This window comes from Plecotus auritus (assembly GCF_963455305.1).
Source record: "Plecotus auritus genome assembly, chromosome: 10".
NCBI classification, from domain to species: domain Eukaryota; kingdom Metazoa; phylum Chordata; class Mammalia; order Chiroptera; family Vespertilionidae; genus Plecotus; species Plecotus auritus.
The window spans coordinates 21403273-21420952 of record NC_137785.1 but is presented as its reverse complement, the minus strand read 5'-3'; the positions used below and the strand labels follow the sequence as shown (position 1 = coordinate 21420952).

At 40.2% G+C, this 17680-nt stretch overlaps 1 long non-coding RNA gene across 1 annotated transcript in view; it reads left to right on the top strand.

Moving 5' to 3' along the window:
• The window catches only part of LOC308236394, a 52159-nt gene that overhangs the window by 3766 nt on the left and 30713 nt on the right, over positions 1–17680 (top strand). The window lies entirely within an intron of this gene.

Sequence of the window (17680 nt, the reverse complement as noted above, 5' to 3'; positions counted from 1 at the left end):
TTCACATCTGTGCAATTTGCCCTCCAAAACTTGTAATATGCTTCATACCATTTCCATCTTAAAATCAACTCATCTTGTCCTTTTTGGGAAGAGATTGCTCATTGGTCATCTTGAATCCTCTCCAGACAGAGGACGCGGGCACGTGGGTGCCCCCCAGTTACATAGGTGGAGGCCACACTGACTGCCCAGGCCACCCGTCCTGCTGCTGGCCCCGCTTCTTCCACTTCAGCCCTACATTCCTCTTTATTTTGGGGTCTTGCCACCACAAACAGTGCTGAAGGAGAAAGTGAGGCTGCCACCCTTATATTTTTAAATTGTTACGAGGATGAGTCATCTTGTGCTCCTAACCATCCCTAGTGTCCTGAATAGCTAATATGGGTCTGAAATACTCCCCAGCTTTAAAGAGGAATGATTTGCTGTGTTGCTGGGGCAACTGCAACATCCCCACTGAGTGTGGTCAAGTAACTGCTACTGAGATTTTGCTTCTGGATCTGCTCAACATTGGGCTAATGATTGATATTAACCCTCATTGACTAAATTACTCAAAGATGATCATTCTTAAGAGTTAATTGTAACTATTTGTTGTGTTTGGGTACTATGTGCAAGGCTATTTCTTAAGATCGTATAGTTCTCTTAATGACTTTAAGAAGTATGTATATGTATTTCCAGTTTACATGTGAAGAAATAGAGGTTTAGGGACATGGAGAATCTTGCTCAAGATCACTCTGCTAGGAATTGGTAAAGCTTGGATTTGAGCCAAGTCCACTGAATCCAGACACCAAACTCTTGACTACTATGTCTGAGGTGGCTTCATGGTTTTGGCATTCAAGGCCAAACATCACCCAAACTTTCATTTGCAATGAAAAATAAACTATCTTATTTATTTGTTGCTAAAACATGTAACTGTACATAGTGAGTTTTGCTGCACAAACTCTTAAGTTACATTAAAAAAAAATCAAAGCGTTATTTTACCATTACAATGTGTGTGGGGTGGGGCTGTAGTGTGTGTGTGTGTGTGTGTGTGTACACGCGTCTGTGTTAATGTATTAAAATTCAACTTATTTAAAGTAAGGAGTATGAGGTGTTAACACTAATAACCTATAGGACATCCTCCAAGAAGAGCTGATTTGCTTTTGTATCTAATCATGTACTGACATTGGTCATGTTACACATGTTACACAATATCCTCTCACTGAGTCAGCTTTCTAAAGCAGTATCTTGAGAACAGAGCTCGCATATTATTTAGTTGGTTAGTACTTGCCTCCCCTGCAGTCTCTTGCATCATGCTTTATTAGGCACAGAGCATGGGCCTAATAAAAAATGTGCCAAAGTAATAAAAATGCGAAGTCCAACTTGTAGAGATACCCTTAGATGTTTGAATTTTCCCACAGGAAGGTAGACTTTTCAAAGCACTTCAGAGTTTCTCTAAGCACTGGGAGCACTTAGACCTTTGGCCCAAGTGGAAACCGGTTCTTTGGTGGTGACTGATCATGGCTCCTCAGTGCTCAAGGGACTCATGAGAATGCTTCACTTCCTTCAGCAGGATCTGTGCCTTATTTGCAATTCAACTTTGGGCAAATCTGCCCCTCCTCTGAAAAGTGGAGGTAATGCACTATCTCACAGGGAGCCTGTGTGGATGAAATGGCACGGAGGCCCTTTTGTAACCTGCAAAGAATGAATGCACGTGGATCCTATACTTAACGGTGGTTCTGCTGGGAGAGGCCAAAGGAGTTGGGGGGTAGCTGGTACGTACAGGAAGAAATGTGACATGTGCTGGTTGAGCTTGAAGCGTTCAAGTGGAATGCTCAGTGAGTAATGTAGGGCTGGAGTCTGAATGCAAACTGGTTGTAATGAAAACGTTTCATTGATTCACTGTTGTATAACAGGTGCTTGTTTGTTTACTGCGGTTTTAAATACCTCAATGTGAGCTCTAAACTGAAAATGGGAGGGCTTTTTTTTTTAAGTTGCAGAGTAGATTACACCATGCTAGAGGAAAAAATGCCACTGTACTTTAAATTTTGATGTATTTAAACACTCATCATGGTGTGTGTTGGTTTTCAATCACACGGGCCTGAAAAGCTAGCTCAAAATGGTCAAGCTCTTAATTCTATCCACTCAGAATACTTTTCTTCCGTTTTAAAAGTAACTATACAAGTAATGTATGAATACATTTTTATTGTAAAAAGTTAAAACATTGCAAATAAGGCCAAAGAAAACCTTTTACCAACGTGCCCCAAATTCTGCTTATGTTTATATTTGTATAGAGAATAGGTCTGGAGTGTTCATTTGTCTCATATAATTGTCCCCTACCCCACATTTCCTTCTGCTACTTGTGTTTCTCACTAAATAGTACATCATGATGGCCTACCAATATTAGTGTGTAGGTAAATATTAATATATTAGTATTCCTTATTTGCTGACGTAGGTATGCAGGTATATAAATATGGTGACTGTATGTCCCAGTTTGCCCAGGACCATTTCAATTTTATGCCTGTAGTCCCATCCTAATTTTTTAAAATATATTTTTATTGATTTCAGAGAGGAAAGGAGAAGGAGAGAAAGATAGGAACATCAATAATGAGAGAGAATCATTGATTGGCTGCCTCCTGCATGCCCCACACTGGGGATCGAGCCTGCAACTGGGGCATGTGCCCTGACCGGGAATCAAACTGTGACCTGGTTCATAGGTCGACGCTCAACCAATGAGCCACACCACCTGGGCCCATCCTAATTTTTAATAGTGTCCCTATCACTCTTAAATGTGTCCCCTTTGCATAAGCTAAATGGTCACATAATAAATACATATGTACTATTACAATTACATAAACAATTAAGTATTTTTCATAATCTATGTGTTAGAAGTTATCAGAAAGTGGTTGTGAGGGGAAAATGTCATTTTTACCTATATATAGTAAGGAAATCCTAAATCCTGAGTATGTGGCAATATTCTACCAACACTTAAATATCAGTATAAAATTACCTAGCTAAAGAACATTTTATGTATATATGTTTGTCAGTGATTCTTTCATGTAGCTAGCAGCAAAACACAAGTCCTGGTGGGAGAGAAGGTACTCTGACATATCCTATCTAATAAAAGAGTGATATGCAAATTAACCATCACTCCGCTACACCCACAAGCCATGCCCACAAGCCATGCCCACCAGCCAATCAGGAGCGAATATGCAAATAAACCCAACCAAAATGGCTATGGCCACAGAGAGCAGGAGGGAGGCTTGGGTTTCCCCGGCAATGGAGGAAGCCAAGCTTTCCGCCTGCCCTTGCCGGCCTAGGCCTCCACTCAAGGCTACAAAGTTTCAATGATAGAAGATACATAAATCCAAACAGAAATGGCGGCAGCCATGGAGCTGGAAAGAGCAGGAGGCTAGGGTTGCCCCCGGCGATGGAGGAAGCCAAGCTTTCTGCATACCCTGGCTGGCCCAGGCCTCCGCTTAAGGCTACAAAGTTTCAATTATAGAAGATACATAAATCCCAATAGAAATGGCTGCTGCCATGGAGCAAGCAGAAGGCTTGGCTCCACTCCAGGCTACAAAGTTTCAATTGTAGAAGATAAATAAACCCCAGATACCAGGGCCTCCGCTTGGGTCACCAGGGGGCGTGACCAGCCTGCAAACCACCACAGGCCCCTCGCCCAGGCCACCCCAAGGGAACCCCCACCCTGATCCGGGACACCCTTCAGGGCAAACCAGCTGGCCCCCACCCGTGCACCAGGTCTCTATCCTATCTAATAAAAGAGTAATATGCAGATTGACCATCACTCCAACACACAACATGGCTGCCCCCATGTGGTCAAAGATCCTGTCCCCATGTGGACACAAGATGGCCACCACAAGATGGCCAGCAAGGGAGGGCAGTTGGGAGGGACCATGCCTGCAAGGGAGGGCAGTTGGGGGCGATCAAGCCTGAAGGGGAGGGCAGTTAGGGGTGACCAGGCAGGCAGAGGAGAGAAGTTGGGGGCTACCAGGCCTGCAGGGAAAGGCAGTTGGGAGGGACCCAGGCCTGCAGGGGTGGGCAGTTAGGGGTGACCAGGCCTGCAGGGGAGGGCAGTTAGGGGTGACCTGGCCAGCAGGGGAGGGCAGTTAGGGGCAAACAGGCTGGCAGGGGAGCAGTTAGGCATCAATCAGGCTGGCAGGCAGAAGCGGTTAGGGGCAATCAGGAAGGCAGGCAGGCGAGCAGTTGGGAGCCAGCAGTCCTGGATTGGAGAGGGTGCAGGCTGGGCTGAGGGACACCCCCCGCCCCGTTCATGAATTTCGTGCGCTGGGCCTCTAGTGGGTAGTATAAAAGCACACACTGGCACTCAATTTCACTGAATGCTGGTAACTAAGAAAAGAAAGCCATGATGTAAAATATAGTCAAAGGAACTCCTTTTTAGTGCATGCAAAATAAAATATTAGTCAAAATTGGTAAAGCCATGTAGAAAATAATGATAATACATTTGAATAAACTCCTCTGCCAGTAACCATTGTGCATAGGAATGAATAAATATTTTAGTAAATATTGGTAGAAATTATGCAGCACAATGGTACACTTAAAAGAATTCCAATATCAACCTTGTGAATGCAGCAAAAACAAACTCAGAGAATACTGTAGTATTCAAACATCAAGGAAAATATTTCAATGAATTCAAATGGAACTTGATAGTTCAGTAAATAGAGCAACGTTAAGTCCAAAAGTATTTGTAAAATGCATCATACTCTTCATTCTCACAAAACCTAAAAAGCCCAAGTATAGGTAATTCTCCATGTAATTTGCCAACACTGCATTAGCAGTAGAGTCAATAATAGCTTCAAACAGTGCATTGTTTTGATATTGTGGTAATTGTCCTAGTAATTCTGCCTGAAACTTGTGAAACAATAAAACACCCTGGTGGGGCCAGCCCTTAGGAGCAGAGGTGTTCGGAGCAGGTGGAACTGTTGGCCCCGCTCCCACCTCAGGCTGCTCTGGAAGCCTGTAACTCCCCAGGTGTGGGATCATTCTTGCTTTATGTGCACATCCGAACTTTCCTAACTCTAGTTGTCCATCTGCATCTGGTGGTAGCGGCACATCTCTCTCTCCCTCCTCCTGCCAAACTCCCAAAGCTGAGTCATCTCCCTCTAAGGGTGAAGTCTACAAACTTGGACAGGCCTTCCTGGACTGCCTTTCTGCTCCTGAGCCTGGCACACATGCTGCGCTGCAACCTGGCTCCAAGGGAAGAGCCTGTGAACGTGGTGGCCCCCAGCCTAGGAGGGTGATACTTTTTTTTTTTTTTAAAGATTTTTAGAGATAGAGGAAAGGAGGGGGGGAGAGAGAAAGAAACATCACTGTGAGAGTGCAACATCCATTGGCTGCCTCCTGCATGCCCCCTACCAGGGATCAAGCCCACAATTTTGGTATGTGCCCTGACCAGGAATCGAATCAGGAATTGAATCAACCTTGCAGTGCATGGGACAACGCCCAACCAGCTGAGTCACACTGGACAGGGCAGGAAGGGTGATACTTTTTGATACCATGATGGCATGGTATCTTTATGATCATCAAATAAGATAGATATATCTAATTCTTTTTTTAAAAAAAAATTATTGATTTGAGAGAGAGAGAGAAAGAGAGAGAGAAACATTGATTTGTTGTTCCACTTATTTATGCATTCATCGGTTGATTCTTGTATGTGCTCTGGCCAGGGATCGAACCTGTAACCTTGGTGTATCAGAACGACACTCGAACCAACTGAGCTACCCGGCCAGGACACTGTACAAATACTCTTCCACCAGCCCTTGCTGGTTTGGCTCAATGGATAGAGTGTTGGCCTGCGAACCGAAAGGTCCCAGGTTTGATTCCAGTCAAGGGCATGTACCTGGGTTGCAGGCTCCTCCCCAGCCCAGCCCCTGGCGGGGCGCGTGCAGGAGGCAACCAACGGCTGTGTTTCTCTCACATTGATATTTCTCTCTGTCTTTCCTTCTCTCTTCCGCTTTCTCTGAAAATCAATGGAAAAATGTCCTCAGGTGAGGATTAAAAATTAAAATGTGCACTTCTCTGATGACTGCTGCAGGTAACATCTTGTATATCACTTTTTAAAATGTGCACTTCTCTGATTACTGCTGCAGGTAACATCTTGTATATCACTTTTTAAAATGTGCACTTCTCTGATGACTGCGTTTCCTCTCCGGTGCATTGCATGGGCATGCTTTTCCCCACTTCTCTCAGTTGCTCATCTCCTTTGTATAGGTTTGTGGGATGTAAGACATGGATAGTTTCTCAAACACTTGCCTTTTAACTTTGTGTCAGTTGTCTTTTTAACTACATAGTGCCTTTTTAGCTATATTTTTCTTTTTTAAGTTTTTGTTTGTTTTTTTTCAATTACATTCAATACTATCTTATATCAGTTTCAGGTGTACAGCATAGTTATTAGACAATTATATATTTTACAAAGTGTCCCTCCCACCTGATATTTCCAGGACCCACCTGGCACCATACATAGTTATTACAATATTATCGACTATATTCCCTATGCTGTATTTTACATCACTGTGACTATTTTGTAACTAGCAATTCGTACTTCTCAACCCTTGATCTTTTTAATTAGATAGTACTTTTATTTTGATGTCAAATTATTTCATCTTTTCTGTTATTTTTCTTTTGATAATTGTGTATGAAAGTCTTTTCCATTCTGAAGAAAAAATATTGAATGATTTCTTCTAATAACTTACAGTTCTGTTTTTACCCTTTTACCTTTATCTGGTGTTTAGTTTTGTGAAGAATGTAAGGTTCTAACTTGGTATTTTCTAAGTGAACAGGCAATTGTCTCAACATAATTGGATTACTCATCCTCCTATCAAATGCAAATACCAAATTCGCTCCCTCTCTCTTTTTCTTTCGCCCCTCTTTCAAATTGATCTATTTATATCTTTCACCATGAAAATAGCATAGTTTCAATTTTAAGGATTTACAAGGTCTTTTATATTTGCTAGGATCTATGTTCTCCCTCTATTTTTTTTTTCAAAATTGTCAGGCTATTTATATCCATTATCCATGCGACTTTTAGAATCAACTTATAAAATTCAATGAAAATCTTAAGTTTTTAAAATTAGGGTTGCTTTAATAGTATAGTTTAGATATCACTGACATATACAGTTTTGAGATATTTCCTTCACAAACATGGTATATCTTTCCATTTATTTTTGTGTGTCCTTTTGCAAAGTTTCATAGTTTTCTATATTAAAGTCTTGAACATTTTTTATGTTTATTCTAAGCAACTTAAAAGTTCCTATTTCTGCAGTTGTGAAATAAAAAAAAGAATTCTAAAATTTATATGGAACCTCAAAGGAACCCAAAGAGCCAAACAATCTTGAAAAATAACAAAGCTGGAGGCCTCATACTTCCTGATTTTTAACATATTAAAAAACTATAGCAATCGAAGCATTATTTAGTATTAGCATAAAGACAGACATAGGGCAAGTGAATAAAATACAGAGCCCAGGAATAAACCCATGTATATACACTCAGCTGATCTTTGACAAAGGTGCCAAAAATACCCAATGGGGAAGGAATAGTCTCTTACAATTTTTTTTCCACTTTTTAAAATTACAGTTGAAATTCAATATTGTATCAGTTTTAGGTGTAGAATGTAATGGTTGGACATTTATAACTTATGAAGTGGTTTCTCTGATAAATCTAGTACCCACCTGGAACCATACAATTATTTCAATATTATTGACTATACTCCCTATGCTATACTTCTCCAGAGAAGTCATACAAATGGCCAACAGGTATATGAGAAGACTAGAGGCTCAGTGCACGAATTTGTGCACCAGTGGGGTCCCTCGGCCTGGCCTGCAGGATCGGGCCAAAACTGGCATCCCCCAAAGGGTCCTGGATTGTGAGAGGGCACAGGCCAGGCCGAGGGACCCCACTGGTGCACAATTGGGGCCATGGAGGGACGCAGGAGGTTGGCCAGCCAGGGAGGGACCACAGGAGGGCTCCAGGGTGTGTCTAGCCCTTCTCGCTCAGTCCCGATTGGCCAGACCCCAGCAGCAAGCTCACCTACCAATCAGAGTGTCTGCTCCCTGGCAGTCAGTGCATGTCATAGTAACTGGTTGACCAGTCAACTGTCTGTTCCCTGGTGGTCAGAGCACGTCATAGTGAGCAGTTGAGAGGTCTTAGCATATCATTAACATATTATGCTTTGATTGGTTGAACAGCCAACTGGGAAACCAGACACTTTGCATACTAGGCTGTTATTATTTTAGCTTTTATTATATAGGATGCTCAACATCACTAATCACCAGGGGAACCACAATGAGATATCACCTCACACCTGTTAACATGACCATTATGTATATGCAGTATATTTTTTAAGTGTTGGAAAGGATACGGACACTTTAGCCCCACTGGTGGAATGTAAAATGATGCAGCCACTAAAAGAACATCTTCAAAAGATTCAAAATAAAACTACCATGTGACTCCGCAATCCCACTTCTGGGTATTTATCCAAAAGAATCGAACTCAGAATCTGATACTGCATCCCCGTACTTACTGAAGCATTATTCACAATAGCCAAGAAGTGGAAACAATCTAAATGTCCATACACAGATGAATGGATACATATACAATGGAATATTATTCAACCATGAAAAAGGAAATCCTGACATGCTACAGATGTGCATGAGCCTTGAGAACATTATGCTAAGAGAAATAAGCCCATCTCAGAGGACAAATGCTGAATGATCTCGCTTATCTTAAGGGTTGGAAAGAGTCAAACTCTATGAAGCAGAAAGTAGCTTGGTGGTTGCTAGGGGCTGACTGGAGGGGGACATGGAGAGTTGTTCAATGGGTATAATGTTTCAGTCTTGCAAGATGAAAAATTCCTAGTAATCTGTACAACATTGTTAATAATACTGTACTGTACACCTAAAAATGTAAGAGGGTGGGTGACAGTTTCTTAAATGTGTGCATTTTCCTCCTGAGTAAAGAACTGTGAACCGTAGACTACTAGCATCTGGGTTTTGCAGCACTATAGCCCCGTGCTACACACTGCTGTCACAGGTGGAGAATTCACGTGCTGCCACCCTACCTGCAGCTTCCCGGGAACTGTGTGACTGGAATTTCATCTCCCCTCTTACGGTGCCTCTGCTGCTTGCAGTGACAAGTCGGTAAAGAGAGGACACAGCTAGTTCTAGTCTCCACACTGTACTTTTTTGTGAGGTCTCGGAAATGTCTCGTTTGCCCAGTGACCAGACCAAATGGTTGGCTCAATTCTATTCATCTACTAAAGATACTAGTTAATGTGAATAAAGCATTTTTTTAATTAAAAGGGTGCCTGACCAGCGTGGCTCAGTGGTTGAGCGTCGACCTATGAACCAGGAGGTCACTGTTCGATTCCTGGTCAGGGCATATGCCTGGATTGTGAGCTCGATCCCCAGTAGGGGTTGCAGGAGGCAGCCAATCAATGATTCTCTCTCATCATTGATGTTTCTCTCTCTCTCCCTTCCTCTCTGAAATCAATAAAAATATATTTTAAAAAAATTAGGAGGGTGGTATCTCTCTCTCTTACACACACACACACACACACACACACACACACACTCACACTCACACACTCACACCCTCACACCGCACACACATGTTCTCTTTTTCTTTGATGTTTGGTAGAAGTTGCTCATAAAGTCATCTGGAGTTGCTGCCACCTGGGAGGCAGATCTTTGGCTGCTATTTCTGCTTTTTTTAATTGTAATTGGATTAGTCAGATTTCCAGTAATTCTTGGACATTTTGTAATTTTTCATTTTAATATAAGGCCTGTTTGTCTAAGCTAGCTATTTCCTTTCTTTTAAAATCTCCTCTATAGTTACAAAAACTTGCTTTTCAAAATACTTGGTACTGTTCATTTGTTCTTTCTTTCCCCCCCTTAATTTGTCTATTTTATTAGCCTTTTTCAAAAAGAACCATTTTATCAATTTTATTAGGTTTTAGTTCTCTGCTTCATGAATTTCTTTTATATTAATTTCTACTTTTACTTTTGAGGGTTTTTTTTAGCTTCTAAGTTAAAAGTTCAGAGTATTTCAACTTTTTATTGTTTTTATAATAAATGCACTTAAAGCTCTAATTTTTTCTGAGCAGAAATGTTCTCTTCCCTTTAACCTAAAAATATATTTTGGAAATAGGTTTTGAAGTTTTCAAGTGTAAGCACTTTGGGAGGGGGGTATCTTTTTGTTTGTGACTTCCATGAGGCAGTGAATTTGGACTTGTATTAGAGCAATTAAAGTAGTCCTTCCCCACCCCCCCCCCGCCCCCCGCCCCCCGCCCCCCGCCCCAAGGCTTGGCGTGCACTCAGTGTTTGTCCATGTGCTGTGCCTGACCCAGGGGTGTATTCTCCAGATACAAAGTTCAGTGTGTGTTAGCAGGAGCATGTGTGTGCATTTAGTCTAACTTGTGATTTATATTATTCAGATTCTCTATGTCCTTATGATATGTTAACCTAAGAATAAAAGGCCAACGTGAGAGGTAACAAGCATGCATTTGAGAGTATTAAAAAAAAAGAGTAGTTATTCCGGAAGCACAGATTCAGGCAGAAACTCAGTGTTCCTAGTAGGAGACAAAGGCAAGGGGAATAATGACATCAACAGAAGGAAGGCATTTCTAGAAACTAACATAATGTTGTTCACTCTGAACAATGGAATTTTCAGTCCAGTAACCATCAGTCCAGTCATCACAGTATCTGCTTCCTTGTTACCTTTGTGAACAGATGTTTGGGACATACTGTTGCGTTAGGCCTAGTCCAAAGGTTATTTTGCCCTGTTTTTACATTCCAGAGGTTTGAGGCACAAGGCATACAAGGCAATTCCTCTGCGATAGCAGCGCCGACTCCATTTCCCTTTTTTTTTTTTCTTACATTTCTGTCTCCTTAAACTATCGTTTTCTGAGAGAGGACTCTTGGTCTCTCACTATAATTGTGAACCTGTTGATTGTCTTCCTCAGTTTTTTCAAAACTATGCCGTGGGAAGCATAAAAGTTTGTGTTTGTTACAATTTGTTACGGCAATGTTCTTGTTATGGATATAAACCTGACCTTCCTTAGTGGTACCTACCTACCTTGCATAGAATTTTGTCTGATTTTAACAATATTACACCAGCTTTATTTTTTTTATTAAGGTATTATATGTGTACATATCTTACCATTGCCCCCAACACCAGCTTTATATGTATTAGAATTTACCTGCACATCTTTTTAAAAATAATGTTATTATTCCTTCCATCTTTTTTTGGAAAATAAAATTGAAAAATACAGGAAAATGAAAATAGTAACACAGCAACATTTTCTCACTGCCCAGAACGGCTAGCAGCTCACATCGTGTACTATTTCTCTTAGTCTCAGTGTCTCAGTCTTCCTCCCTCTGATCCCCCAACTCCCATTCCTACCTCTCCCTTGTTTATTTATTTTTTTATTCTTCTGTTTAAGTTTCACCTAGGAAACAGAAAGCTTGCCTGTGGCTAAATATTTTTTTGGTAGAGCAAGCCTACTTTTACATTTGTGCCAAACAAAGTGACTCTTCTAGTTTTAAAAAAGAAATAAAACATAGAACAGATCTAAAACTACCTTTCCCTGTCTCAGTCACATCGCCTTTACCTTACCCACTGACTCAGTTTTTACCACAATGTTCCTTTCAGTCCACTTTTATGCTTTTATCTATCTAATGGTATGTCTGTTACAAGCAATATTGTTTTGCAAGTAGTTTTTTAAATGTGTGTGAGTGGCATCACTGGGCATGCATTGTTCTGCGTTCTGCTTTTCTGTTTAAGTGTGCCCATCTGCTATATATGTTCTGGGCTCCATACCATTTCACTTCCTTATACTATCCCACCTTACAAGTATCCTATGTTCTATGTTTTCATATGCCCTTCTGCTAATTTATATTGTTCCATTCTTTCCTCTGGTACATTGGTGTGTGTCTAGCTTCTTTCATTCAAACTTGTACTTGCAAGATCCATCCATGTTGTTACCAGTTGGTGTAGCTCAGTCATTTGTTATTACTGTATATGCTCCATTGTGAAAACACACAGTTTACCAATTCGGCAGTAGGTGGATAGATAGTAGGACTCTTCATTTTGGCCTACTGTGAATACTGTGGACACTCTTGTACATGTGTACATGTATGCATCTCTAATAAGTATATACTTAGAAGTGGAATTGCTGGTTCATAGGCATGCATATGGTTAACTTAAGCAGAGAGTGTCAAACATGTTTCAATGTGGTTTTGTACCAATTCACACAACCAGTGTGCCAGTTGGCTCTATATAGTCTTGCCAACAATTTTGGTAGTATTGTTAGGTTTTTGAGTTTTTATCACTCTAATAGGTGTGTAGTGATATCTCACTGTAGTTTTAATTTGCATTTTCTCTTTCAAATGAATATCTTTTTTTATGCTTTCAGCCATTTGGATATACTCTTGAGAGGTATTTACTAATTAAATATGCCCATTTATTTCTAATGGGTTGTCCTTATTGACTTGGGGGGTGGAGTCATATTTATTGAGGTTCTTTGTCATATATATTATTGCCAATATCTTCTTCCACCCTTTGGCTTGCTTGCCTTTCCACTCTTCTAATAGCATCTTGGGGTGTTTTTGGTTGTTTGTTTGGTTTTTTTTTTAGAGAGGGAGAGAGAGAGAGAGTGGAAGGAAGGGAGGGAGGAGGAAGGAGAGAAACATTGATGTGAGATGTTGCCCTCCTCACATGCCTGACATGGTCAGGGATCAAACCTGCAACCTACGTACATGCCCATGACTGGGAATTGAACGCATGACCGTTTGGTGCTTGGGCTGACACTCTAACCATTGATCCACACAAGCCAGGGCTTCTGCTAGTATCTTTTGATGAACACCAGTTGTGAACTTCAGTCGCGGCTCATTTAACAGTCTTCCTTTTGCTTAAGCAAGTTTTCCCTACTTCAAGGTTGTGAATACCTTCTATGAATGTTACTATTTTACCCTTTACATTTTTCTCTATAACCCACTGGACTTGATGTTTTTGTGTGGTGTAAGTTAGGCATTAGATTTCCTGCCCATCAGTGATGCTGAAATAGTGTTCTTTGAATTCGCCTTAGAATAGTTTTAACATTTTTTTGTTCCCTTGTTAATTAATGAGGTATACATCTTTTGACATGTGTTCCTTTTATATCTTTATGAAGTATGATTTTATCTATTTAAGAATGATCTTTTAGCAGCTCTAATTCCTTCCTTGCTCTTTGCCATTTGCTGTTTATCTTCCAATGCAGGGGTTTATCATAGGCTGTTGTAAAATTTCTGGACCAGGGCGACTAATCCAATCATCAGTGGCTGAGGTTGGGGTGGGACAGTCATAACACAACATGGCTTCCTGTGCACCTAGGATTTTTGTCAAGAAAACACAGTGATTGACAGTTCATGCCTCTCAGTTATCTGAGAAATACAGGCCCTTACAACACCCTCATTGCTCCTCTGGCACCAAAGGTCCTTCCAGTGTTTAATCCAATGGCCACATATTAATTTTGTAAACTTAGGTTTCTATATAGAATGAGTTTTTGCTGAAAGCAAGATAGACCTGTAACCTACAGAAAAGTGTAATAGGATAGAAAAACACTTTAAAAAAATAACTGAAAAAAGAAAAATGTCTTGGTCTTGGTGACAGTTAGCAGTGGTTCCCAAGTCTCTTCCCATTCCTTAAACATGTCCCCTTACCTCAGAGCTCCTCCTCACGAAACACCTTTGCTCCTTTTCCTTTTGGTATTTAATAAGAAAAACACAAAAGATCCAAATCTCCCTTCTCTTCAAGCACCGGTGAATATCAGGTTAGAATAAAGTTCTTCTCATGGACGTCCCTTCAGGCAACAAGGAACCCACTTAACCTACCAGTTGACTGAAGAGGAACTGACCACCACACCCAAGGTCTTGTACGTGCCTGCTCAGGCGTTCAGAGAGTTCAAAGACCAGGATGGATGGGGAGATAAAAGGCATGAGGACAGCCTGACAGTCACAAATATCCCCAGGCTGGAAGAACCATGGAGACAGCTTCTTCGGGACAATGTTCTGTTGACCCTGTTAACCCATGCCACAGGCTGAGCAAGCTTGACTCAGTGATAGGGAGGCGTTCACCAGACTCAACTGGAGGGAACAGTGGGCCTCACCAGTTCATTATGGTCAGAAGATGATCTTGCATCAGTTGTTGGAACTGACAGGATAGAAAAACACATTTTTGTAAAGAATTGTAACTGTGCCTACCTCATGGTTGAAGTATTTCTTTACTTTATGTAGGAACAAAAAGTGACCAGCTTTAAAAAAGAAAAAAAAAAAACAGTTCTGGACAAATTGTTGCATTCATTCAGGCCAAATTTTTATTTTTTAAAAATCTGATACAGCCATTTAATTTTCACATGAACAATAGTCAACGTTTGTGTGACTCATACACATAATTCTCTATGTACACACAAGCACACACTATTTATATAGAAATAAATTAAGCTTTAATAATGAAATACAAGTTTACAAATGCAGCGTTTTAAAGCCTAATGAAAAATAAAGATGGAAATTTCTGAGAGACAGGATCACTGTGGAATCTGGCTCTTCAAGATGAAAATATTTTGAAAATTAAAAACCTGAGACAAATCATTGAGTATTTTTAAAATGCCAATTTTGTAATTCTGCATATTTCTTAATCTAATTATTAACTTTTTATTGGCTAGAATATGGCTTTTAGGGTTGCCTCCAAAAAGTTAAATGTCATGTAAGTTGAAAGTTAAGTTACATTCCTTTTAAGAGTTAAAAGTTTTAAGGCCCTTTCCAGCCATCCTTCTTGCTTCCAAATACAACTCATCATTTAGTGGCCTTTGATGAGCAACTTAAAATTTTATGCTCTGATACCTTTTCAGTAATTTTTTTTTGTGTCTAAAAATTTCATCTTAAATAGTTGCAAAGGATGTAAGTGCTGACATATTGTAGATATTGCATCTTTAAATGAAACTGTTACATTCCTTTTTAAATTTGGCCAAGAGGCTCTAAACCCAATACTTGTTTGAGAGGCAGTCATCCTTTCAAAAATTGCATGAAGAAAGCAATTTTTAATAGTAGGAAATGCCACATTTTTCCTTTTACTCCTTGAATTTGTATTTTTAATCTATTCCCTCCTCAAATTTTTAGCTTAATTATTTTTGGCCTTTTTATTATAATATAAAATTATATCCTATAATCATAAGGCTCTATGTATTCAAATTTTTCCACTGGATTGAACTTAATGAACAAATATAGTACAAATTTTAACAAATTGTTAAACATAGTAAAATTCCATTGGCAATGTATCTATCACTCAGTGAGATGAGGAAGGCCTCTCCCTGCCACCATTCCCCCAGTTATTTCATCCTTCTATAGATTAAGATGATCTTTGTTAGAGTGGCCATGGTACAGCATCAATTCTATTCTCCTTTTACATTTTCTATATGAAAGTGTAGATAATCCTTGTTAACACCAGTAAGTAGATGGGAACAGGAGTTCTGTGATTGGCAGGACAACTGAATTCTTCCAGCTCCTTCAGAATTACATTTTTTAAATATTCAGAAATCTTGGGGGTTCCTTCAATTTTGTTGAAAACAAAGAATAGGGAACCATCAGACTTGCAAAAGGATTTGTACCCTGCTGTTAAGAAGCTTTCACTGTGTAAACACCCATATTTTTTAATTTTATACCTTGAGTCATGTTTTACAGTAAGATTGAAGACGGGGAAAGATATGTTTTCTTTTGTGAAGGAGAAAAGGGCATTTTTCTCAGGCAGATGATTCATATAAAACTGTACGCTAGAAAAATGAGGATCTGAGAATTGATCCCCTAAAATGATTCAGGCCTGTGTATTCCTTGGAAAGCTCTGGTAGACTACTTAGGGGTGAGGTTGGCCCAGTTTAAAGACCATTGCCTGCCCAATATAGCTCAGTGGTTGAGCGTCAACCCAGGAACCAGGAGGTCACCAGTTTGATTCCCAGTCAGGGCACATGCCTGGGTTGCAGGGTCAATCCCCAGTAGGGGGTGTGCAGGGTTAGGGTTTCTATCTATCCCTTTCCCTTCCTCACTCTCTAAAATCAATAAAAACATATATTTTTTAAAAAGACCATTATACAGTTGACCCTTTAACAACACGGGCTTCAACCACATAGGTCCACTTATATGTTCATTTTTAAAATAAATTCTATAAATATATTTTCTCTTCCTTTTGCTGTTCTTAACATTTTTTTCTCTAGTTTACTTTATGATAAGGATACTATATATACACACACACACACACACACACACACACACACACACATATATATGTATGTGTGTATGTATGTATGTATTACAAAATATGTGTTAATCAACTATGTTGGTAAGGCTTCTGGTCAATATAGGCTATTAGTAGTTTAATTTTGGAGGAGTAAAATGTTGACTGCACAGTGTGTGTATGTGGGGGGAGGTCGGTGCCCTAACTCCCTTGTTGTTTAAGGTTCAACTGTAAACTATTAGACTATGTTTCCTGGCTGCCTTCTTAATGGAGCAGCAAGTCTTCTAATACATTCCACTATACATTAGTCCCGTGAGATATTCCTTGGCAAAAGGTTTCTGAGATCAAATTTGGGAAATGTGATATTCTACACCCCTCTTAACTATGCAAATTAGAATACCCAAGTTTTACAGGAAAAAAAAAGTTAACTTTGTATAACCTAAAATTTCCAAACTCAAATGATTTCACCAGCCTCCCCCTTTATTTTTTCTATGTAATAACTGATCCCTCAATAATACTAATCCGTAGAGAAATTATGAACAAAAACAATTTAACAACATCCACAATCATGGTTTTGGTCTGTCAATGCTGCTGCCATATTTTAGGATATTCTTGTCTTCTTCTGCTTGATCTGAATTAACTGTGTTTAACACATGACTGTTAAATCATAATCTCAGCTAGATATGCTATAGGACTTGGGTTTTGTGGCATCCAGGCAAACTCTAGAAAGAGCAATGATGTCATTTGCACCCTTCCCTTTCCCTTTCTGTGTCTTTCCTGAGAGAATCCTACCACCACCAAGAATCCAGATTCATGTGTTACCCTATTAAGAGAATGTTGCAACCAAAGCAAATACTCTCTACTGGTGGATTCAAGTTATGATAGCACCTGGAAGGCGGAGACAGTTTTAGGGAGAGAGTTTTGCCCAGCACCATTTATATGGTAACCCTTCCCGCCCCCCCCCTCCCATTTCCTGCCTGTTCTTTCTTTGCACTTGTTGCTAGGTGTGGATTTTACACAGTGGCAGCTGAAAGATGCTTAACTCCTGCTTTCTATGCCACCACTTCTCCATTTCTTTGATATGGTAGCAGAACATCCGTTTTAAGCAGAAAGGGGATCCAGGCCTTACTTAGCTTTTTGGCTTTAAAAGGGAGTGAAGTGCAAAGGTTAATGTCTTTTACTCACTCTTGAGCTGAAAACAGGTAAAAGACAGCAAAAGCTGAGCTCTACTGTGTAAGGTAATAATGGAGCCGGAAGAGGTATGGGGGTAGCGGCGGGGGGGCTAGTGGGGCACTGGCTACAGAATCTGTAAAGTCCTTCCCTGCAGCCTTCGGCTCAGTGCCTTTTCATCCAGCCTTTCCTGAAAGTTGCTTAGAACATCTGCTACCATCAGGAACAGTCTTCCCTCAGTTAC